The sequence below is a fragment of the Hemitrygon akajei genome, unplaced genomic scaffold, assembly GCF_048418815.1.
Source record: "Hemitrygon akajei unplaced genomic scaffold, sHemAka1.3 Scf000038, whole genome shotgun sequence".
NCBI classification, from domain to species: Eukaryota; Metazoa; Chordata; class Chondrichthyes; order Myliobatiformes; family Dasyatidae; genus Hemitrygon; species Hemitrygon akajei.
In genome coordinates this window covers 8301928-8318913 of record NW_027331924.1, presented here as the reverse complement: position 1 = coordinate 8318913, position 16986 = coordinate 8301928, and positions in this window count along the sequence as shown.

The window sequence follows — 16986 nt, the reverse complement described above, 5'->3', positions numbered from 1 at the left end:
ATCTTTTCTTGGCGACCCCCTCGTTAGAGTCCCCCAAACACGAACTAATCCAAGTGTTAATTCTCTCGAGGAGAATGGTAACAGTAGGTGATTCAATACAGTTTTACAAACTACAATGACATGATTCACTTCAATATTCTGTGTCTCAATTGGCTCCATTGAAGTACATATTTACAGTGGGAGCACATTGAATTGATAAGAAACCACTGAAGGTTCAGTCACCTTTGTTGGGACAAACTAATTCACACAAACAGTCCAAACATTGCACTAGTTAATTATTTAATCGCAATCTGTCACCACGGGGATTGCACCTGCCTGACATAATTGTTTTGTAAATAATTTTACAAGTTATTTTTAAATCTGTTGAAATGTGTCCCTGTGGAGTCGCTAAATGGTATTAAAAACCGCAGGCATGTGCTGCCTTAACATTTCATTCCGAGAGATCGCCTGTAGCACAGTGGGGCCAGGTCACTGGACAGAGAAAATGCCTGCTATGTTGGATATGTACATTAATGTGGAGAGAATATTGTACGTGTTCATCGCCGTCATTGGAGTTCTCGGTGAGTGAGCAGAGCAATTCATGTTTGGTATTTCTGTGTGTTAACCATGTGAATCTGTTTCTGATCATTTGACGAGCTTCTAACTTGATCATTGTAGAAATATCCGTCAGAGATATTGATCCTGTCAGTTCAACACTCTGATTTTTCATATTTAATGACAAGCGGAACTAAACTCCTGTTTCTCATCTAACTCACGGGATCGACTCGAACGTTGTTCTTGCCTTCAATGACACCTTGTCCGGAGTTGTCCCAGTGTGGGGACAGGCGGCTGTCCCGCAAGCTGCGACTGGGATGGGTTTACATTGTAAAGTACACTGTTTCTGAGTTATTGACCAGAGAGAAACCCTGGTCCTGTGTTTCATGTCTCCCTGTGGAGTTTGTCACAGTCGGATCTCACTGCCTGTCGGTCAATAACTGGGTCTGTAAACACAGAGTACACAGCTGGGGTCAACGCAACACGTACAGCAAGCTGGATGAACTCAGCAGGTCGGACAGCATCCGTGGAAACGAGCAGTCAACGTTTCGGGCCGAGACGCGTTTCCACGGATGCTGTCCGACCTGCTGAGCTCCTCCAGCTTGTTGTACACGTTAATAATTGGGTCTGATCATCTGAACCAGTGTCCGCGGATCTGCTGACGAGAGTTATCGAATTGAGCTGCGCTGTAGAATTAATCCATTAACAGAGCCGCTCAGCCTCAGGTTACTGAGTTGTTCCTGCTTTCCCTCTGAGACCAGTCGTAAATTGCACCGCTTCGTCCTGTAGAAAAGTCTCGGCCCAAAACCGAAGTTTGTTCAATTCCATGGATGCTGCCTGAGCTGCTGAGACCCTCCAGTACTTTCTGTGTGTTGCTTCCCTCCGTATTATTTCTCGGCCCCATCAGATGCTGAGTTTCCCGGGGCCTCGTCAGTCACGGTTAAATCAGTGAAACCGGCCACGTTAGTTACTGGAATCGGTATCAGCACCGATCTTTGTTGTTCATGCAGATCGCTTTTATCGCCAACGACTCCCCACACATTGTCTTATCTGCACACTGAAGAAGGCAGGTCAGAGTCAGTGTGGCCAGTGTCTCAAGTTAGATCAGCAGCCGTTCACAGTCCCGAGCACCCCTCATCTTTAGCTGAAACCCGATCCCTTGAAGAATGGGTTCAGTAATGCCCTCTGTCTGTTTTCTCTCTCTCTCTCTCTCCCCGGTCCCCCTCCCCCACCCCATCGCCCTCCCCCTTCCCTCCCCTCTTCCCGTCTCCCTCTCCCTCCTCGCCCCCACCCCCACAACACGCAGTGAATTTAGTGGCGATTGTGATCCTATCCCGGGGAAAGTGCGGCCTCTCTACCTGCATCACTCGCTACCTGGTGGCCATGGCAGCGGCGGATCTACTGACCATTGTCATCCAGGTCATTTTGATTCAAATTGGAACATATTACTTCCCGTGGAGTTTTCTGAGCATCACCCCTGTGTGCAGTGTAATGGAAGTACTGAGAGGCACAGCCAGAGAGTGTTCTGTCTGGTTCACTGTCACTTTCACCTTTGACCGGTTTGTCGCTATTTGCTGTCAGAAGCTGAAAACAAAATATTGTACCTGGAAATCTGCGTCTGTTGTTCTAACAACAACCGGCGTACTGTTCTGTCTGAAAAATGTTCCCCGATACTTCGCATTGGAACACTGGATGATCATCGACAATGTACCATGGTTCTGTATTACCAAGAATAATTATTTCACTGACCCCGGGTGGATAGGATATGACTGGCTCGATACGGTTTTAACTCCGTTCCTCCCTTTCGCTGGGATCCTGCTGCTCAACGCTCTGACAGTCAGACATATTTTAGTGGCCAGTCGGGTCCGTAAGGGGCTGAAGTGTCAGAGCAAGGGGGAGAACCGCAGTGACCCGGAGATGGAGAGCAGGAGGAGGTCTGTCGTTTTACTCTTCACCATCTCCGGCAGCTTCATCGTCCTGTGGATGACACTGGTTGTAAATTTCATATATTATCAGGTCTCAGGGAAAGGATTCAATTTCAGTCATTCTGAATGGATCTTTATCTACGTCGCGGTTTTGCTGAGTGATTTCAGCTGCTGCACAAACACATTTATTTACGCTGTGACTCAGTCAAAATTCAGGGAACAGATAATTAGGGCAGTGAAATATTCTGTCCCCTCGGTGCCTCATTTTATTACTAAAGCCGCGTCCTGCGCACAAGCCGGAGGCGGTCGCAGTGTCCAATCGCCAGCTCCTCACATTCACCGTCTGGTCTCCCAGTTGTTATTCCGGGGCCGACTGTCCCATCGACCAGCAGGTCTGGGACATTAGGATAGTGCAGGGGTGGGCAAACTTTTTGACTTGTGGGCCACAAAGGGTTGCAAAATTTGACAGGGGGGCCGGACCAGGAGCAGATGGACGGAGTGTTTTGGTAATACACCTCATAAGAGAAAATAAAATATCATAGGATATGTAGAAAACATGTGCTTTAATTTCAATTGAAAATGAACAAATGCATTACAACAAAATATCTGTCTTTGAAATCCCATGGTATTTAGCTATTTATTGAAATGACTTTTAAAACACTGAAAATTAAATGAATAAAATACAGCTTTTTTTTAAATAGTAACAGTTATTATTTTAAAACACTGAAAATGCTGTTATCCTTCAAGATATTATCATCATCACTCTCCTCCTGACTGTCTTTATTTCAAAAACGGTAGGAGATGCAGGTCTACTTGTCCTGCTCCTTCTTATTCAATTGTCCCCTGTGCCAAAACTCAAAAACGACCAGTGTCACTGACAGAACAGTGACAGCGCGCCAGTATGCGGACCGCGTTATTTGATTTGGAGCGCATTTTTTATTTTGAGAACGTTCGTGCACCTGCGCACTACTCATGTCCATCACTTAACAGAAATGACATGTAACATGTAAGGCTTATTGAAAAAAATATTTTCAAATGCATTCTTTACATAACACAACGAAGAAACTTATTTTTAATTTCAGTGGGAACAGTGTTGTTGGTCTCCCTTTTTAGCCAGCGCATCAAAGTCTGGATTTAGTTTTGTTGTGGCGATTTTCAGGATGGATCTGAGGTGTTAACAAGGTTTATTAATATAATTTCATCAAGTTCTGCGGGCCGGATTAAAAAGCTTAACGGGCCGCATATGGCCCGCGGGCCGTAGTTTGCCCATGCCTGGGATAGTGTGTTTCTGGGGAAGGACAAACCACTGTCCTGGACTAGCCAGCTGTCAGTCAACGAACGACTCTGGAATGCCAGCCATCCATTAGTCTGTGAATATGTCCATCTATCCCTATTCCCGCCCACCAACCTCACTGACCGACTATCCCACAAGGCAGCGGGAATTCTAGTCTGATGCTGGTTGGATAATCCAATGTCAAATGCAGCAGTTTCCGCATTCCCCTTGAATGATTGGCTAACGTGACTATAAATAGGGCGGGCTTTGGATACACGGTGGTTGACACTCCAAATTGATGCTCATTCCCACCACTAACGGGACTGGAGTATGGTGTAGAGAATTGGGAAATAAAATAAAATAAAAAAAAATAAAACCCTCTCTGGTTCTTTCTAATGAAAACTAAATTACACCCAAAAATCCTATACATTGCACCGTGAAACCCAATACAGAGAGTTAAATTAAACTCATTCCCACAACTGAAATGAAAGATATCCGCCCCCAGCGACTGTAATGAAATCTGCATTTCATTTCTATATACCTGATCACCTTCACCCTGAAATATTCTGGAAATGTGTCTCCCCTTGTGCCCAGTGTCCCACTAGATTTACCATAAGCCCCTAATTCTTAACCCTTCAAACCCTGAAACAGGTTCTGATTTGTAAAGTGGAACGTCTTTATCTAGAGTTGAATCTTTAACAGATTTTGTAACTAAACAGTCATCCCGCTCATGCACACCCAATTCTGAATGGATGCCCAATCCAAGTGAACCACAATATTCGACGACACAACCCGATCTGCGCACATCCGCAAATCGATGTGTACCCCGTATGTGGCCTACATACCACTAAATCTGTGTCCATCTGCAAATTACTGTGCATCCCATATTGGCCGACGCATTCTCAAAAGCGCGTACACCCCAAATCCATGTTCACCCCCAAATCGGTGCGCTGCTCCAAATCCGCAAGCAACCCGTAAATCAGTGTTTACACCCAAATCCACAGACTTCCCCAGACCTCGTGCTCCCCCAAATTCTCATGCAACGCCAAATCCGTCCGCCCCAAACACTCTGACACCTCGACGTTCAGAAAATTGCTGTCTTTACGCAAGTGAAACTTAGTTTGCAACTCCAGACCCAAATCTGGCTGTTCACCCCCAAATCTGCGCACATCCCTGAACAGGAGCGCACGCCATAATCATTTTGCAGACCAACCCGCTGAAAACACCACATGCACATTAGCTAACCCCAAAGAATTATTTTCAAACAGTACACAAAACGGCTGACTCGATATTAAACACTCGCACGCAACCCGGAATTCTTGTGTAAATCTAAACCGGCTGGCATACGCTGATTCGAGTGCAATCCCATATTCGACAACACACATCCCCGAATAAGAGCGCACCACAAAATCTATGTGCGCCAATTGAAAGGGCAAAGTACAGAGGTTATAAACGTATTGGAAATTAAAACACGTCACAACTCCAAATCCGCAGTCTCCAAAAAATCTGTGATTTCAGCTGCTGCACAAACACATTTATTTACGCGGTGACTCAGTCAAAATTCAGGGGACAGATAATTAGGGAGGTGAAATATTCTGTCCCCTCGGTGTTTCATTTTATTAATAAAGCTGCGTCCTGAACACAAGCCGGACGCGGCCACAATTTCTCCGGTCCGGAGGCCAACTCATCACATTCACCGCCTGATCTCTCAGTTGTTATTCCGGGGCCGACTGTCCCATTGTCCAACGGGTCTGGGACATTAGGATAGTGTGTTTCTGGGGCGGGGCAAACCACTGTCCTTGACTCGCCAGATGTCAGTCCACGAAATACTCTGAAATGCCGGTCATCCATTGGTCTGTGAATATGTCCATCTATCCATGTTACCGCCCGCCAACCTCACAGACCGACTTTCCCACAAGGCAGCGGGAGTTCTAGTCTGGTGCTGGTTGGATAATCCAAGGTCAAACACACCAGTTTCCGCCTTCCCCTTGAATGATTGGCTAACGTGACTATAAATAGGGCGGGCTTTGGATACACGGTGGTTGACACTCCAAATTGATGCTCATTCCCACCACTAACGGGACTGGAGTATGGTGTAGAGAATTGGGAAATAAAATAAAATTAAAAAAAATAAAACCCTCTCTGGTTCTTTCTAATGAAAACTAAATTACACCCAAAAATCCTATACATTGCACCGTGAAACCCAATACAGAGAGTTAAATTAAACTCATTCCCACAACTGAAATGAAAGATATCCGCCCCCAGCGACTGTAATGAAATCTGCATTTCATTTCTATATACCTGATCACCTTCACCCTGAAATATTCTGGAAATGTGTCTCCCCTTGTGCCCAGTGTCCCACTAGATTTACCATAAGCCCCTAATTCTTAACCCTTCAAACCCTGAAACAGGTTCTGATTTGTAAAGTGGAACGTCTTTATCTAGAGTTGAATCTTTAACAGATTTTGTAACTAAACAGTCATCCCGCTCATGCACACCCAATTCTGAATGGATGCCCAATCCAAGTGAACCACAATATTCGACGACACAACCCGATCTGCGCACATCCGCAAATCGATGTGTACCCCGTATGTGGCCTACATACCACTAAATCTGTGTCCATCTGCAAATTACTGTGCATCCCATATTGGCCGACGCATTCTCAAAAGCGCGTACACCCCAAATCCATGTTCACCCCCAAATCGGTGCGCTGCTCCAAATCCGCAAGCAACCCGTAAATCAGTGTTTACACCCAAATCCACAGACTTCCCCACACCTCGTGCTCCCCCAAATTCTCATGCAACGCCAAATCCGTCCGCCCCAAACACTCTGACACCTCGACGTGCACATGAGATTATTCCTGAGCAAGAATCTTTTCAGTGCATTGATAAGGAAAGTATCTATAAATGAAACGACCTTGAGATACGTCACAACTCCAAACCTGCAGACACCACAACACTGAGAGACCCCGAAATCCGAAAAATTCCCTATGTTGACCTATCACTCCTAATTCAACGAGCACCCCCAAACCAGTGGGCATCCCCCTGTTTGCCAAGGCTGCCCTAAATTTACACAATCCACAAATCAGTGCGCATCCCCACATGCATAATAGGTTACCAAACAGTCGAAATCAGTTCAAATAGTTCAGAAAATTGCTGTCTTTACGCAAGTGAAACTTAGTTTGCAACTCCAGACCCAAATCTGGCTGTTCACCCCCAAATCTGCGCACATCCCTGAACAGGAGCGCACTCCATAATCATTTTGCAGACCAACCCGCTGAAAACACCACATGCACATTAGCTAACCCCAAAGAATTATTTTCAAACAGTACACAAAACGGCTGACTCGATATTAAACACTCGCACGCAACCCGGAATTCTTGTGTAAATCTAAACCGGCTGGCATACGCTGATTCGAGTGCAATCCCATATTCGACAACACACATCCCCGAATAAGAGCGCACCACAAAATCTATGTGCGCCAATTGAAAGGGCAAAGTACAGAGGTTATAAACGTATTGGAAATTAAAACACGTCACAACTCCAAATCCGCAGTCTCCAAAAAATCTGTGATTTCAGCTGCTGCACAAACACATTTATTTACGCGGTGACTCAGTCAAAATTCAGGGGACAGATAATTAGGGAGGTGAAATATTCTGTCCCCTCGGTGCTTCATTTTATTAATAAAGCTGCGTCCTGAGCACAAGCCGGACGCGGCCACAATTTCTCCGGTCCGGAGGCCAACTCCTCACATTCACCGCCTGATCTCTCAGTTTTAATTCCGGGGCAGACTGTCCATTGACCAGCAGGTCTGTGACATTAGGATAGTGTGTTTCTGGGGCGGGGCAAACCACTGTCCTTGACTCGCCAGATGTTAGTCCACGAACTACTCTGAAATGCCGGTCATCCATTGGTCTGTGAATATGTCCATCTATCCATGTTCCCGCCCGCCAACCTCACAGACCGACTTTCCCACAAGGCAGCGGGAGTTCTAGTCTGGTGCTGGTTGGCTAATCCAAAGTCAAACACACCAGTTTCCGCCTTCGCCTTGAATGATTGTCTAACATGAATATAAACAGGGTGGGCTTTGAATACATGGTGGTGGACACTCCAAATTAATGGACGTTGCCGCCACTAACTGTTCTGGAATTTGGTGTGGAGAATTGAGAACTAAATTCCTCGCTGCTTCTTTGTTCTAATGAAAACTAAATCACCCCCAGAACCCTACAGATTGTACCAAGTAGAGATGGCGGCGCGACGGCAGCGCGCGCGGACACTCCAGAATGAATATCTATTATCTGTTAAGTAGGAGGCAGTGAACAATCCTGATTTGATGGGGACGGACGTGAGAAACACCGAGGAACATCTGGTGAAATTTCTGACATGCCTGTTTCGCTGCCGCTGCTACTGTGCGATCGAGAAATCTCCGGAGAGAAAGGCCCCGAATCTTCGGCTTTGCCTGTTGCTTGGCGGCCGGGGTCGAAGCGCTCGGCAGGGACGGTGCTCGGTGTCGGAGGCTCGAAGTTTTCGGACGGACTCAGAGTTGGTTGTGGTCGGATGTTTCCAGAGGCTGCATCCGGACATTTTGCAGCGCTGGATGTTCTTGGCAGGAAGAGATTTTCTTCCTTCTACCGTCTGCGTGAGATGATGGGCTATCGAGGAGTTTGAGACTTTTAATTTTACCGTATCCATGATCTGCTCTTAGTAACTATTGTTATAATTATGTGTTTTTTTGTCAGTTAGTCTTGGTCTGTCTTGTGTTTCTGTGATATCATACTGGAGGAACATTGTATCATTTCTTAATGCATGCATTACTAAATGACAATAAACGAGGACTGAGTGTCCTCATAATCTAAAGTGAAACCCAATAGAGAGAATAACACATATCAAGGATGTTTCTTTTATACAAACTGTAATAATAATTTCACTTTGAACGGTGAAAATTGTTTTTTGCCATTATTTAAATGTTAGGCAGTCATTTGGGGAAATTCTGAAAATGATATTTGCTCCAGGATAATCCAGGTGCACGTGGGAGAGTCAGTGCGTCAGAGGAACAGAGAGGGTGGACAGCCTGAGGTTGAAATGTCCAATACCAGAGGACACGTGCTCCGGGTGTAAGGGAGAACAGGGCCTCATTAGTCCTTTCTTGCACTGTTAGTTTATTTTGGTGTAATCTGTATATTTTCCTGACTGCTGCTGTAAAAAGCAAATGTTATTAGACGTTAATGTTAAACATGAGTCAGAATGTTTAAAGGAGTTATGTGCTGCAGGTTTATTGGACAGCCGGTGTTTATCCCTTGGGTGAAAAGTCTAATACCAGAGGGCATGTATTCATGGCGAAAGGGGGAACACTACCTCGTTAGTCCTTTTTTGAACAATTTATTCTGTAATTTAGTGTAATTTTGTACATCTTTCCTGACAGCTGCTGTAAAAAGAACAACTTACATAAGAGAGTGATGTTAAAGCTGACTCAGAATGTTTAAAGGAGATGTACGTTGCAAGTTATTTTCTCATACCCATAGTGGTGATTGACTGGACTGAATGCCAGGGGTAGAGGTGGAGGAAGATGCTCTGGGGGCTATCGGATGCCATGTCAATGTGTGGAGAATGGAGGGATGTGGACCTTGCATAGACTGAAGGGATTGGTTTAGTAAGGCAGGAAATGACCAGTTCAATTGGTTCAGAAGAACACAGTGAGCAGAAGGGTCTGTTCCCTGCTGCATTGTTCCGTGTTTTGGAAATTACACTTGGAGTACTGTGCGCATCTATGGACAGCCGCCACAGAAAGTTCGTGATTAATCGAGAAAGGCAGGACTAGCCGGGACTCAAGGACTAGAGTCAGAAGGAAATTGGATAGTGACTGTGTACTGATCCCAGAACTGAAGGTGACAGTTTCCCCCCTCCGCCACCACAGGCCCCATTGTTATGATGCCATTGTAGGGTAATGTAAAGGGTGATAAATGACATAAATTGTTCTTAATAGAAACTGCTACACATAAAGCACAAAAAACATGCTTTACTGGAACTAGAACTCCCGTCGGGCACCGTGCTCAATCGGCGGCGACTGCCGAAGAGGATGTATAATAAGCAGACATGGAAGCACCATATCAGTAAAATAATTGATAAATGCAAAGGAGCATTAAATATCTCCAGATACTTATATGGGTATTCTTCGGGTGCAACACGAAATATTTGTTGACCGTTTATATTTGTTTAGTTCGATCTGTACTTGATTATGAATGAATCAGCTTCATCTTCAAATTTAACATCTCTTGGTGTGCTACAAGCACAGGCTTTCAGATTGTAGTGTGGTGCAGTTAGGTCGCCCCCTTCTTCGGCTTTACTGGTTGAAATGGGACAATTGTTCTTACAATTACAGAGGTCGAAGTTGATGCTAACATTCCTTTATTAATTGGAGGAGACAAAGAAATGTTAAAGGTGTGTTGGAGGTCTGTTGTGAACATCGCTCAAAGAGTGTTTTAAATTTTAGGTGCCTGGGTTCTTATCATGCTGGGAATATGGGTGCATTGGATTATGCAATCTGGATTATGAAATATGCAAGATATTTCTCGCTAGCACCACTTTTTTTTCAATTGTCATTAGGATACACGATTTAATAAATTCTAAGGATTCTGTGCTGCCTGAGAGTCTGTTTGTTCAGCAGTATATTAATGGAAATTATTATCATATGTTAACCATTTTTACACATGGATCAAAAAGTAACTTAATAGGAAATGCTGTTGTGGCTCATTTTTCTGCCTCAGTTGCAGGTAACACCAAAGAAATAACTTACCAGTCATTATTCGGTATCTGAAGCAGAATTGTTTGCCATCATTTTAGGTTTATAGTGGGTGGAGAAAATCTGTCCTTACAAACTTGTAATTGGCTCAGATTCCTTTTCGGTTTTTATGAGCCTTAAAACAGGACATTCCAGCAGTAGGTCAGATTGACTGTTGGAAACTCATCAAACACTATTTCATATTGAAAGTTTGGTTTATATGTCTGCACCTTATGGGCCCTGCACAACGCGCTGTTGAGGGAAATGATGGGGTTGACTGTTTAGCAACAAAATCTGTTAAAAATCAGCTGTGGGTATAAGCATACCACTTAACAAATCAGTGAGATTTTGTAACTTGTAAGATAATGGACTTATTGGCAGAGACCTTTGCAGAATACATAACCCTATTGGGACAATAGAAGAAGGGGTTAAAACAAGGAACGGACGCGGAATTATCTATCCTCTGCTTAATTATGCTTTATGTCTGGTTGGAAAACATCATTCTGCGACGTGTATGTTTTGCAATTATGAAACGGTTACACACATACTATTTCAGTGTGCAGCAATTAAAGTCGAAATAAATAAAATACAGACTTCTTTACAAACTTCGGGCGTTGATAGTTTTAACGTAAACACTTTATTAAGTTATGGGAGTGACTTTAAGTGAACTCACATAATTGAGCTGGAAAAGCCATGTATTAGGGTAATGTCACAATTGTATCGTGGGACATCAATATGCAGGGGGATTGGGAAAATCAGGTTGGTTAGGACAGCTTGTATGTGGGCCTACTCGGTGAAGGGCTATCTTCGATTGGGTGCTGTGTAATAACTCTGTTCTTATTCGGGAGCTTAATCTAAAGGAACCCTTAGGAGGCAGTGACCGTAATATAATTCAATTCATACTGCAATTTGAGAGGGCGAAGCCTCAGTCTCATTTATCTGTCTCTCAATGAAATAAAGGGAATTACAGGGGCATGAGAGAGAAACTTGCCCAGGTGAATTAGAGGAGGATACTGGAGGGGATGACGGTGGAGCAGAGGTGTCTGAAGTATCTGGTAATATTGCACAACGCATAGGATAGACATGTACCACAGAAGAAGTTCTCAAATGGTAGGGGTAGGCATCCGTGACTGACAATGGAAGTTAAGGACAGTGTGAAACCTAAGGAAATGACAAATAAAGTAGCAAAACTAAGTGGGGTGTTCGATTATTGGCATGCTTTTAAAATCCAACAAAAGGCAACTAAAAGAGCGATAAGAATGATAAAGATGAAATATGAGGGCAAACCAGCCAATAATATAAAACAGCATACGATTTTTTTTCAATTACATAAAGAATGAAAGGGATTTGAGGGTTGATATTGGACCACTGGAAAATGATGCTTGTGAGGTAGTAATGCGGGCAAAAAAATGGCAGATGAACTTACAGAATACGTTGCATTAGTCACTTTGGAAATTACAGCAGCAGTGATTGACTTTGCTATTACAAATGAAAAAGTGGTAGACAGCCTCAAAGGTCTTAAAGTGGACAAGTCACCTGGACCAGATGGACTAGATCGCAGAGTCCCGAGAGAGGTTGCTGAAGAGATAATGGATGCATTGGTAATCACTTGGTTCTGGAATGGTCCTGGAGACTGGAAAAGGGAAAATTGCACTCTTTAAGACGGGAGGAAGGCAAAAGAAAGGGATTCTAGGCCAGTTAGCCTGACTTCAGTGGTTGGGAAAGTATTGTAGTCTTTGAGTTTTCAAGGTATTTGGAGACTAATGTTGAACTAATTCAATGTCAGCTTTGTTTCTGCAAAAGGAAATCGTGCCTGACAAATCCTTTAGAGGGCTTTGAGGAAGTGAAAAGGAGCGGTGGATATCATTTACAGAGGGCCTTTGATAAGGCACCGCACATGAGGCTACTTTTCACAGAGTTTGTCAACAATTTAGATACTGGAATTGATGGCTTTCTGGCAAAGTTTGCAGATGGTATGAAGATAGGTGGAGTAGTAGGTGGTGCTGAGGAAGCAATGCGATTGCAGCAGAACTTAGACGAATTGGAAGAATGGTTAAAAAGTGGCAGAATGGATACAGTGCTGGTAAATGTATGATAATGCATTTTGGTCATAATGAGGGTTATTATGTAAATGGAGAGAAAATTCAAACATCAGAGGTGCAGGGGGACTCATTAATCTTCCTGCAAGAGCTGCCGCAGATTATTTTGCAGATTGAGGCTATGGTAAAGAAAGGAAATGCAATGTTGGCATGTCTTTGAAGGGGAATAGAATATTTAAGAAAGGAGATAATGCACGTGCCTCTGTAAGACACAAGTAAGACCGTACTTGGAGTTTTGTCAACATTTTGAATCGCAAATCCCAGAAGGCGGGGGGGGGGGTGGGGGTGGAGTGGGTGGCGGTGGTGTTACACTTTGAAACCTATCCAGTGTTGAAAAGACTAGACAGGGTGGATATGTAGAGATTGTTTCGTGTGGTGGGGTATCCAGACTAGAGGGCACAACCGCAAAATTGTAGGGATATATTTTTGAACGGAGACAAGGAGCAATATTTGCAGCCAAAGAGTAGTGACCAGGTGAAATGCTCTGTCGCAGACTGTTGGTATATTTAAGGCGGAAGTTTATCATTTCCTGATCGATCCGAGCATCACTCCACAAAGGATATGGCGAGAAGGCAGGTGTATGGGGTTGAGTTGGATCCGGGATCAGCCATGATGGAATGGCGAAGCGGAGTCGATGGGCTGAATGGCCTAATTCTGCTCCTATGTCTTATGGTCTTTCCAAGATGCACCTGACTCCCCTTTTCTAGTCAGCACCAACCCCAATTATCCCATTTAACCATGAAAGAATATTAGGGTGGACTTTAGGACCCGGGGGGGGGCGCTCAGGACAACCGCCCGCGGCTGCTGCTGAATCTGCAGTGTTTCTGTTCGGTTGACGGATGCAGTAAACGAGTTAAAATTAACGGATCGATAATTCTCATCTCTTGTTTATTTCACACTCCGCAGATCACAATCACTGGGTTTCATCTTCACTCACGAAGAGAGGATAAAGTTTCTCCGTGAATTTATTCCCAGTGAAGGTGTGGAGATGGGCCTTCGTCTTCGCGTTGTAAAATGAAATTGTCCCGGACTCGTAACTGAGATAAACTCCCACCCTCCCTGGAATGGGACCGGCAGGGAGACGGGATTCCAAGGTGGTGTCAACATTGATCACGTCATAACCCCGCTGGAACACGTCACAATAACGTCTGATGGCCCCGAATCGGGTCTCTAGTCTCAGTCCGACCCCTCCCTTCGTTTCCACAGACTCTGCGGCGATTCCCAGCAACATCCACCTCACAGTAATGTCTCCCTGCTGTAAATCCCTCTGATCCCAGCACACAAGCTCAGTCTGTGAATCTCTACCCGGTGTCAGGGAGATCCCTTCGGGTCCAGGTCTGTCTCACACTCTTCCGATCCTCAGACATCTCGAGCCACGGACTCGCCGTTTTCACATCCAGGGTGACAGAGGCTGGAGTGGTGGGTGAGAAAGCAGAGAATTGGAGAATCCCCGGGGACTATGGGAACACTCGGGCAGAGCGGTCCCAGGAATCGGGGGGAGACTCGGGCAGCTCTTGTCAACCAACTTGAGCTAGTCTCATTTACCAGTTATTCCTTTCCACCTTTCTTATCCACGTACCTGCCAAGAGCTATTTTTCAACATGTCACTCCACCCAACTCTGGAGTTGATCAAGTTGATCTCTAAGCATAGAGATCCCTCTTCGTTGTTCACTGTACCGTGATTGTTAGTGTCATCCACAAACCTACTAACTTTGTCACCTACATTCTCACCCAAATCATTAATATGAATGGCAAACAACCGCGACACCAGCACCGACTCCCGCAGGTCACAGGCCTTCAGTCCTCTGTTTAAAATACACTGGGACTGACACTGTAACAGGCAAGACACAGAAGGAGACTGACCTAATGTCGACCATGGTGATGAGTATAGGTGGGTAATTAGGTCAGCACAGAGGTGATGGGCCAAAGTGCAAAAATTCTATACTCTACAACGAATGGCTGTGTGACTTTAAATTAACTGTATGACGAGACACCACAGACTCCCACCACCAGCCACCCCCCCCCCACCCAGTTCTTCACTCCTCAGACAGGGGAAACATCCTCATTTAATCCTGCCTGTTGAGCCCTGAAATAATTTTGTTTCCCTGAGATCTCCTCTCGTTCTTCTGAACAGGGAACAGAGAACATAGAACAGTACAGCACAGAAACAGGCCCTTCATTCAACGTTAACATTCATTTGTGAGTGTGAAGTCTGAAATGGGGAAATCAGAATCTGAAACAGGTTTATTATCACCGGCATGTGTCGTGAAGTTTGTTACATTAGCAGCAGCAAATCATAATATCGAAAAAAAAACAAACAAAATTATTATTATTATTATTATTATTATTATTATTATTATTATTATTATTATTATTATTATTATTATTATTATTATTATTATTATTATAACAATAATAAGTAATTTTATAGTATAGGTACTATATATTGAATAGATTAAATATATAAATATTTTTTAAAAAGTGAAGTAGTGTCCAAGGGTTCAATGTCCATTTAGGAAGAGGAGAAGAAGCTGTTCCTGAATTGCTGAGTCTGTGTCTTCAGTCTATTGTACTTTCTACCTGATGGTAACAGTGAGACCAGGCCATGTCCTGGGTGATGGAGGTTAATAATGGACGCTACCTTTCTGAGACACCACTCCTTGAAGATGTCCTGGGTACTTTGTCGGCTCGTACCGAAGTGCAGCTTTCTGCTGCTTTTTCGGTCCTGTGCACCAGCCCCCAGCCCCACCCAGATACCAGACAATGATGCAGCCTCGCAGAACGCTCTCCGTGGTACATCTATAGAAGTTTTATTTTGAGAGTATTTGTTGACATCCCATATCTCTTCAAACTCCTAATGAAGTGTAGCCGATGGTTTGCCTTCGTTATGACTGCATCAATATGTTGGGAGCAGTTTCGATCCTTAGAGATCTTGACACCCAGGAACTTGAAACTGTTCACTCTCTCTACTTCTGATCCCTCTACGAGGACTGGTATGTGATCGGTCGTCTTACCCTTTCTGAACTCCACAATCATCTCTTTCATCTTACTGATGTTGAGTTGCAGGTTATTGTTGCGACACCTCTCCACTAGTTGGCGCAACTCACTCCTATACGCCCTCTCATCATCATCTGAGAATGAGATAAGGATCCTTTTGTCCTATTTTCCACAACCCCATCGTCGGCAGCCCCTAATTAGAACAGTGAAGAATTTGTAGGGTCCCTTGAGCAACACAGGTCCTGATGAAGGGTTTCAGCCTGAACCGTCGACTGTTTACTCTTTTCCATAGATGCTTCGTGACCTGCGAGTTCCTCCAGCAATATGTATTTGTTGCTCTGCTTGAAGTATTCTCAATTTGTTGCCCTCCAGAAATGCCTGTGGCAGACTCACTATCCTGTGGCTAAAGGAATTCCTCCTCATCTCTATTCACAATGGGCAGCCCTCCAGTCATCCATGATAGGAAACATCCTCCTGACATCAACTCGATCCTGATAGGTTTTAGGGAGCTCAGGACGAGACCCTTCATCAGGACCGGTGTTGCCAGGAATACAGCATCTTCAGATTTTCTTGTGTTCTTATAAAGCGGAAGTTCGCAGGTTCTTGATATTCAGGGCGTCAAATGTACGGGGAGGAGGCATGAGAATGGCACTGAGAGGTATAACTGATCACCATCCTTCTAAACTCCAGCGAGTACAGGTCCAGAACCATCAGACGTTTCTCATATGTTCACCTTTTCAGTCCCGGAATCATTCTCCTTATCTCTTCTGGACCTTCCCCAATGTCAATCCATCTTTTCCAATATGAAGGACCCAAAGCTGTTCAGAATACTACAAGTGTGGTCTGACTAAGACCTTATAAAACCTCTCCATTTCATCCCCATTCATGTATTCTAATCCTCACGAAATGATTGCTAACATTCAGTTTGCCGATCTTACCTCTGACTTAAAACTGCAAGTTAACCTTTAGGGAATCCTCCACAAGGACACCCAAGTCTCTTTGCCCCTCTGATTTTTTTGAAATTTCTCCCCCTATACAAAATCGTTTGTGCCTTCTTTCTCCACCATGGACAATTTCCCTCCTCGGGAAAAGTAATCCATCCATTACTTATTTGCCCATTTCCTGATCTGTCTCTATCCTTCCCCAGATTCCGAGTTTCTGCAGCACTACTTGCTCCTTCACCTTTCTTCATATCATCTGAAAACCCGATCACAAAGGCATAACTTCTATCATACAAATCATTCTTTGTCTATCTTGGCTTTGTGTATCTCGAAAAATTTCAACAGATTATTCAGGCTTGATTTACCCTTAAAAGTTTCCATCGAACTCAATATATAAGTTTGCTGATGACACCACAATTGTAGGCCGTGTCTTGGGTAAC